Below are 9,731 nucleotides of genomic sequence, written 5' to 3' on the forward strand. Positions count from 1 at the left end.
ACACACACACACACACACACACACATCATACACATAGATACCTACCTACATACAGACATACATATATAAGCATACAAACACACACACAGACATATGTGGCCTGAATAATATTGGAATGGTACCTGTGGTTCACTGGAAGGCATTAGGAATAATTCAATCAATCGGCTATGCCAACACATGTTGCGATATACATTCATTTCTTCATTCGTTCATTCATTCATTCGTTCATTCATTCATTCATTCATTCATTTAACATACAAACATTTATTTATAAATTTAAATACAAAAATACTTTCATACATGCAAACATATAAAAAAATTATCAAACTCAAACGCGAAATCATTCATTTTGTGCATCATAAACATGATACATTCCTACGCCTGATAAAGATACAATCATACGAACATGCATGCATAAAGACTAAATATATATATATATATATACATATATACATTCATGCATTCATGCACACATTAACAAACAAATAAACATACAAACATACATGAAAACATACAAACAAACAAACAAAGACATTTAGAAGCAAACATACAATTTTTCGTATAGATATATAAAAAGTCAGACATGCATGTAGCGCGTAATCACATATATCATCATAGGCATCACTTTATGTAGGATTTATTTGTAACATGCAAATCATCATACATCTATATGGGCGGGGTTATTTCTATATCGGTTGGATTCTCCTTCCATTGTTATTATTATCATTAGTTGCTGTTATTATTAACTTAAGTTGTGGTATTAGTAGTAGCACATTAGTAGTAGTGGTAGCTGCAGTAGTAGTGGCGATAGTAGAAGTAGTGGTGTAGGCAGCTGCAGCAGTAACTACTGAAGCTACTGCTGTAGTAGTAGCAGTAACAGTAATATTTTTCGTTTGCCATTTTCAATTTGAGGTCTTGAACTGTAACGAAAACTGAAATGTAGGAAAGTTAAAAAATATTCAGCCATCACTGATTATAATCGATCATTTATTTACTCGTTATAATGTTTGCGAATAATTTACTATAAAACGGGTTTTAAAACCCGAAAATGTGAAAAAGTTTGACAAAATGTAAAGCGATAAACAGAAAAAATAATGATGCTGTGATGTTTCTGATCGACAGGCTGCAGTGAGAACCACACGCATGATGTTCATCATTTATTCATGCCTTCATGCACTCCATTAAGAAACTTTCTTTAAGAAATTGTAAATTCTTAAGTTCATATTTGAATAAAAACTTGTATCTTGATACATATATCTGTTTTTTTAATTATGTTATTCTAAATTTCGATATTTTAAAGAACTTTTTTAAGAACATCTTCAAATAACAACTTAGTATATTGTTTTACTTGTTAAAATTTTTATGAATTCAATCAATCCGGAATTAAATCAATCGTTTAACTTTGTTTTCCGTCACTTCAACCAAACATTTAATCATTCATAAACATCTATTTTCAATCTTCAACGTCATCAAACTCATCACCCCCCGTTTGCCATTGGCTGCCTGTAGTTCAAATCCATCGAATCAGAAGCATCCATCCGTCCTTGAGTAATAACTACTTGCCCTATCGCATTCATCCATTCATGCATTTTAATATTTAACCTTTCTTTTAATAGCCATTTTAAGATGACGGTTGATATTTATTAGTGTGGGGGATGACCTCAGAAGATATTCATAATAGCGATATTTTTAATTACACCCCCTAAATGATGCACGCACGTACGTGCCTTCGCGTTCACTTTTATTCAGTTTTCATTTCTATATTCTCTGATATGCTGTTTAATAATTTATTTTACGTTAGCTCCGTTGAATTGTTTATTAATTTAATAACTTCTAATTATTTATTTAATAATTTTAAAAGAATAAAATAACGATTAACCTAATAAACCGAGTAATAGACTTGTGGATGACTTAATGATGATAACGATGGTGAAGATGACGACGAAGAAGATGTTGATGATAGTGATAAGTAGTAATAAGTAATAAGCAATAATCGTATGGTAGCAGGCACTCTATGCATTCAGGCAATCAAATCAAACCACCAACAACCTACTTTTCAATCGAATCTAAGTGATTTTTTGGCCTCGAGTTAGCAAAATACGGCCGACTATTAAATAATGTTCATTGTGTATAATGATGTTTTTATGTTTTTAAGTAAATATGTGTGCGTGTGTGTGTGTGTTTTGTGTGCATGTGTGTGTGTGTGTTTTGTGTGTGTGTATGGCATGAATAAACATTTTTAGCCAGAAACTAAAAGTTATGCATGCCATTTTATGAAGGTACGTTGTGATGTGTGTATTGTTTGTTTGTGTGTGTGTGTGTGTACGTGTGTGTATGTGTGTGTGTGTATGCATGTGTGTGTGTGTGTGTGTGAATTGATTGTGTTGTATCTCCTGGGAGGAAAAATTAATAAGAGATGAAGATGTGACGTTTGAATTGACGCCTTAGGAAAGACCGTTAGTCAAGTCGACCAAGTTTGTATATGTGGGTATGTATATGGTGTATGTATGTTTGTGTGTGTGTTTGTTTGTGTGTGTGTCTGTGTAGATTGGGTTTTGTATGTGTCGGTTTGTGAATTTCACAAAATACGCTCCATTCACTCACACAAATTTTGATCCGTGAGTTCGACAAGTTCACATATGAATTCAATGTTATGTGTTTTTTGTAAAACTGTGATTTTTGTTAAAGGTGTATTTGTATGAGTTTTGCATTAACAAGAATTGGTAGAATCAATAAATAACCTTTTATACAATACGTAAAAACTAACAGAGTTTTTGAACAATATGTTCTACCACTATGTGGGTTTAAACAATGTTCAAATCGTGCTTACTTTACTATCCAAAAATCAAATTTTTTTTTTTTTGCAAAAGTTTGATTTCTTATAAATAATTTTCACCAAAATGTCTTCGCGATCAATAACATCAATAGAGTGGAAGGAATGGTACATAGGAAGAACAAACAACGTCGAAATGGTACGAGCAATACGGTCAATATTGGTTTGGTCATTTCTGTTTTGTCACTAAATGACAAATGTTATAAGACGGTGGTCGAAAACGAAATGGGTTCTCTTGCGAAGAAAAGTGAGTGAGTGAGTGAGTGAGTGAGTGAGTGAGTGAGTGAGTGAGTGAGTGAGTAGAAGATAAATGAGTAATACAAATATATGTAAATAAATAAATTTACATGCGATTGATTGATTGAATGAATGTACAACTGGTTGATTAAATTAATAAACGGACAAAAAGACAGAAAAAAATTATTACAAAAAATAAAATCAAAAAGTTTAATGTTCAAGAGGAACTATCAATAGCAATGGAAAACCAAATTAATCTGTGAATCCAAAAATGATTAACACAATAAAAGACCAAAAAATAAAACGATAAATTAATTAATTAATTAACAAATTAATGAACCAGAAACAAAAAATAAATGAAGAAAAACAACTGAAGGACTGAACGAACGAACGGATGAATGACACTCGTGGACAAGGGACGATAAGAAGGTCATTGAGGAAAGGTTAACTAACTCCATTAACATTCGTCATTTATTATATCGTTTGTTCGTTCATTTGTTTGTTTGTTTGTTTGCAAGTTCGTTCATTTGTTTGTTTGCTTGCATGTTTGTTCCTTTGTTTGTTTGTTTGTTTGCTTATTTGTTCAACCCTAAAATTACTACTACTGCTAATACTGCTACTACTAGTACTACCACTACAACTACTGCTGCTACTACTGAGGTTTAACTACTACTACTATTACTACTATTACTACTACTACTACTACTACTACTACTACTACTACTACTACTACTACTACTACTACTACTACTACTACTACTACTACTACTACTACTACTACTACTAACACAATAACACCACACTACTACTATCACTGCAACTGCTGTTGTAGCTGCTGTTGTAGCTACTACTACAGCAACAACAGCCATTAAAACCGTCGACACTACAAATGCGATTGTCCTTGTGGCCAGTGATGTATTGGCCGGGAAGCAATAGTAATTAAATCATTACTGTTTATACTGCTTGGGTTATTGTTGGTGTTATTATCATTATTATTGTTATAGCTGTTGTTGTTTTTATTATTTTTATTGTTGTTGTTGCTGTCGTTGTTGTTGTCGCCGTCGTCGTTGCTGTTGTTGTTATTATTGTTGTACTGTACTATCCCACTATGGTTGTCATCTTCAGTCAGTCAGTCAGCAGCTACAAGGATAGCAGCTACAAAATGGCAAAAAATAATAATAAAAAAAATGGAAATAACAATAATAATAAGAAGAAAAAATAAAAATAATAACAACAATAAAAACAACAGCAGCAACAATTGTGTGGTTACAATTACCGATGTTTGTTGATTTTCAAAATGGTTTCTATCATAAACAATAGTTATATTTTTTGTTGTTTTTCTTTTTTTCGCAAACCTATTTTCTATCTTTTCCTGTGGCTTTTTCTTTTTCCATAATTTATCCGCGCTCTTTACGTGTGTTTGTTTGTTTGTATGTATGTTTGTTTGTATGTACGTATGTATATAGTATGTTTATAAGTTCATGTATTTTGTATCTTTATAGGTATGTTTATAAGTCCATGTATTTTGCATGTTCATAAGTTTTGTTTGTATGCATGTTTGCTTGATTGTTTTTTCGTTTGTTCATTTGTTGTTTGCTTTGATGCTTTGCTTGCTTGTGTGTATGTTTACGAGTTTCTAATTTTTATTACCTGACGATGATGTTGATGAAGATGATGATGACGATGATGAGGCTGACGATTATGATGAGGATAATAGAGTAGATCATGCCAAAGATAACAATGACGGCGATGATGATTGTGGCGACGATGATGATGACGTAGACAATGACGTCACGATGACGATGTTGATACGCAGCCAATAAAGCGTTCCTACACCCTTAGAAAATTTTTATTGACAATCGCATGATGACGATTGCCTTTAACGATGGTGATGACGATGAAGAAATGATGACGCTGATGAAAAAGATGATGATGGTGTGGATGGTGATGATGATGAAAAAGAAAAAGAAAATGATGATAATGACGAAGAAGATGATGATAATGAAGATGTGATGACTTTTGTGATGACGATGTTGTCGCATTTCGTTGATGACATTTCAGAAGAGGTGGAAGAATTTAAAAAAAAGAAAAATTGAACAGCCAAGATGATAATACATCGCAATCAATAATGTAGCACGCATTAATGAAATGTAGATCAATGATAATGATAAACGTCACACTCACACAAACACACACACTCGCAAACTCACATACACACACAAACACACACACAAATACATACATATCCTTATTTTTCAGTTAATCAAACACAGACAAACATCAAATACGTACATTTTTATAGACGCACCGCACACACACACACATACGTATATTAGTATAAAAGTATGTACTATAGTTTAACATGGCTTGCATGTCGGTGCATACATGCGTGCGTGTGTATGTGTATTTATTGGAAAGTGCGTGTGGACAAACACTCAGAAGCAATCGATCTATGGACAAAACTGTTAAATTTGCGAAGTGCTAACTTTATTTGGTAGCTGCTTCTTGATCGCATTTTTTTACAAGTTTTTTTTATAGTTTTTTAGTTTTTTACCAAAAACAGTTCCACAGCAGAAATTTTATCGTGTTATCTCTTTACACTTTTTCATTGACCTCATTCACACTCCTCAAATGAATCTTTCACTTTGTTGGTTCGAATGAATGAATAATGAAATTGAATACTACGCAAAGACGGGGATTGGAATGCCCTCCTAAGTCTCACTGAAACAATTGGCGACATGGTGTTTGCATGCTGTGGCAAAAAACCGACCGATAGGCGCATGACAACGACGAGATGATGAAGTTGATGATGATGAAAAGGAAGAATATGAAAATGAGGAGGAAGATGAGGATAAGGTGAGGACTAAAATGATAAAGATGATCATGAGGATGATGATTATTAAGAAGATGAAGATGAGGAGGAGGAAGATGAGGAGGAGAATGAAAATGAGGACGTCAAATAGATGATGATGATAATAAAAAGAAGAAGAAGACGATGATGATGATCCACACTCAGACAATCAAAAGGCATAAAAAACAAGTTGTTGAACTTGCAAACGTTGAGATAGATCTTGAAATGAAAATTTGAAAATTGCTTGCAACATTATGACGTCACGATTGGAAAATAATATAATCGAGTGGATGTACGTGTAAATTTGTGTAGGAGTGTGTGTATTTGTGAGTGTGTTGTGTGTGTGTGTGTGTGTGTGTGTGTGTGTGTGTGTGTGTGTGTGTGTGTGTGTGTGTGTGTGTGTGTGTGTGTGTGTGTGGAAAGAATGAACCAGTAAACAAACATGAACCAAGATCGGCTTAAGGATTGACCTATTTAATTGAACCGACCAATCACGTGTTTCAGATTCTCATAAAGAGGTCACTTAGTACATTACCTGGCATCTATCCACAGGTTTGTACTTAAGTTTGCATGTACGTTATTTAATGTACGTGAGCGTGTGTACGCGTTCTATTCAATTATGTTTGTACATGGATGTTTCTATATAAGTTTGTATACGTTTAAGAGTACAAAAGTGTGTACATATTCACCTACAAAGGCATGTATTATCTCTGTATTTGTGCCTATCGTATGCATATAAGCATGAGTATAAACATGTTTGTATGCTTGTCTGAATACCATTGCGCGATGTTCATAACTGCATTGTTGCGGTCACGCTTGCATGCATGCCACAATGAAAATGTACGAACGTCGTTGTATCAAGGTAGGCTGTAAAATTTTTACATGCGTTATAACGTTTTGTGATTGCCTCGCCATAAAATGATTTTGATTAAAACTCTTACATACTTAACACTAATTAAGATTATATGCATAACATTTATGTAAACTTTAATGTAATACATCACTCCACACATACACACATACATACACACACACATACATACACTCCTACACACATAAACACAAACAATGATTTTTTAGTTTCTCTGTTTTGTTCCTCTTTTGTATCTTCATTATTTCCTAGTGCACGATTCGTACTGAAATCTGTTACTTGCAGCTGCAGTAGTAGTAGTAGTAGTAGCAGTAGTAGTAGTGGTAGTAGTGGTTGTAGAAGTAACAGTAGTAGCGGCTGTTCTAGAACTATTTGTAGCAGTGGCAGCTGTAGTTGAAGTAGTAATAGTAATAGCCAGTAAACAATATTTTGATAATAACACATACAAAATATAATAACATTGCCATTTTGTCTCCACCTTCCTTTCTCTCTCTCTCCCCCTCTTTCTTTTTTCCACTCTTTCTTATCTTTTTATCTTCAGATTCTCTCTATTTTTATCATTTTCTTTCTTTTTTTTAGCGATCTCTTTTTTTCTATCTCTCTCACTCTCTCCTCTTTCTTTATCTCTGTCTATTTTTTCATTTTTTTCTCTTTTTCTTTTTCTATTTCTCTCCCTCTTTCTCTCTCTCTCTCTCTTTCTTTCTCTTTTTTTTACTGCTCTCTTTCTTTTTCTTTTTTTTCTCTCTCTCTCTCTTTCCTTTTTTTCTGAACCTCGTGGGAGCGACAATTCACGAAGAAATAATATTAACACATCTATTACATTTGTTCTTTGATAAGATTCTCTCGTTGTTTCCGTTGTTGCTGTCGTCAATGATGTTGCTGTTGTTGTTGATGTTATTGTTGTTGCCGTTGTGAATGATATTGATGTTGTAGTGTAAATGGTAAAATAACTTTTGTCTTAGAAAAGCTTTGTTTTTAATCTAATTAATTTGTATAAAAATTTTTAGAATGCTATGTTTCGGGAAGAATCTAGTTTTGTGACAAATTGTATTTCGAAATGAAAAATTTGTCTGTATAATTTTGTATAATGTTTTGTATTATTTTGTATGTCGAATGATGTGTTTTATCGTTTGTATTGTTTTGTACTTTGTATATTTTTTTTTTAAATTTTCTTATTGCAATGTCCTTTCATGTTCGTTTGTGCCCCTTGTACTCTATACTGAGTTATTTTTATAGTTATGTACTTGTTTGAGTGTATTTTCCATTGTGGCCTGTATACTATATATTCAGGTATTTTATTAGTTTTGCTTGTATATTTTGTATTCAGGTATTTTTGTGTAACTTGTTTTGTATTTTTTGTATTTTTTCATATGTTTTGATGTATGGCTATGTGTTTTGTTTCATGTCTTAAATGTTCATATGTATGTTTGTTGTTTGTATATTATTGTATATATAATTGTGCTTCAAGGTTTTTTTGTATTATTTTTATATTTATGTATGTTTGTATTTTTGTTTGTATTTTGTATAGTACTTTTCGTAGTTGCGTCTGCTCCCTTATATAGATTGCTTATTGAAATACTATTTATGGCTCAATTAAGTTGCTTTTATTGAAGCAATATTACTAAAAATGTCATTCAGGCTCTTGTTGAAACGGTGTGTTGTTGCTGTTGTTTGTTTGTTGTTGTTTGTTTTGTTGTTGTTTGTTTTGTTGTTTGTTTTGTTGTTGTTATTTTTGTCAATTTTCATTATTGGTGTTCGTTGTTGTTCTAGCACCAAATCTATTTCAGTTATTTTATTTTTCTGTTGAATGTTTTTTTTCATGATGTTTATGTTATCTTTAAAGATATCAAACATATTTTTCATTGCTCTTAAAACTGAGAATTCACAAATCATCTTTGTCGCAAGCAAACATTACATTGCGCTATACAAATAGAATGTGAATTAGTTTCTTTCAAAACGCGGCCGCATTTTTTGAAAATGTATCGATATAATTTGTCATCTTTGTGGCTAGTGTGATTGCTGCAACTATCGTTATTGTGTTGCTTCCTTTTGTTCCTTCTTTCCATTTTTTTCTCTCTTTTTTTCACTCTTTCCTTCCCCCCCTCTCTCTCTCTCTTTCTTTCTCTCTTGTCAGCAGTGGGTGAGTTTTTGTTTAAAAAAATAAATTAGAAAAAAAATTGAAATATAGATTTTTGATTAGTATAAATATATTGGTCCCTAATTAAGTTATTGCACGTTGCAGTCCTAGCTTTAGTAGATTTTTAATGTTTATACGAGCATTCTATAATGCAGGGTCTGCATTAATTGCTATTTGGCCCTTTTATTGATGATGAGATAGAGTGGAGTTGAGATACATGCATTTGTGTGTTTCCGTGTGTATTTATCGGTTTGTGTGTGTGTTTGTGTATCTACGTTTGTGCGTGTTTGTATGTGTGTGTTTGTGTTTGTGTGTGTGTGTGCCATGTTTGTAAGAGGGGCATGCACGTGTATCAAATGCTATGATAGAATGAGGCTTAGTTTCATATTTACTTAAGTACATTTGGTCCATAATAAATATTTCATATTAATAATAACTTTGGATAATTTTCGGTTTTAAATTTCAAACATACGATGCAATTTTAATGAACCTGTGAAACAAAATACTTTATTTAAACATATTAATTATAATAATCATGAAAGTGAAAAGACTTAATTTATAGTAACAAGATGTTTTGTAATAAACCTACCATCACAAAAACACATGAAGCCAAGGCATTCAATCACAATAGCCCGTATTTTATTTGTTTGATTATTTTTCCTATTATATTATATATCCTATGGATTATGTTGCAGAAGTGGGCTAACGTACTAAAGATAGTATAGATAGATCGATTTTTTGTATAGTTTCAAATGGTTTCACAAGACTCTGGAAATATTTATTTAGTGCTGAATTACTTCGA

Source organism: Helobdella robusta, assembly GCF_000326865.2.
Source record: "Helobdella robusta unplaced genomic scaffold HELROscaffold_31, whole genome shotgun sequence".
Taxonomy (NCBI): Eukaryota; Metazoa; Annelida; class Clitellata; order Rhynchobdellida; family Glossiphoniidae; genus Helobdella; species Helobdella robusta.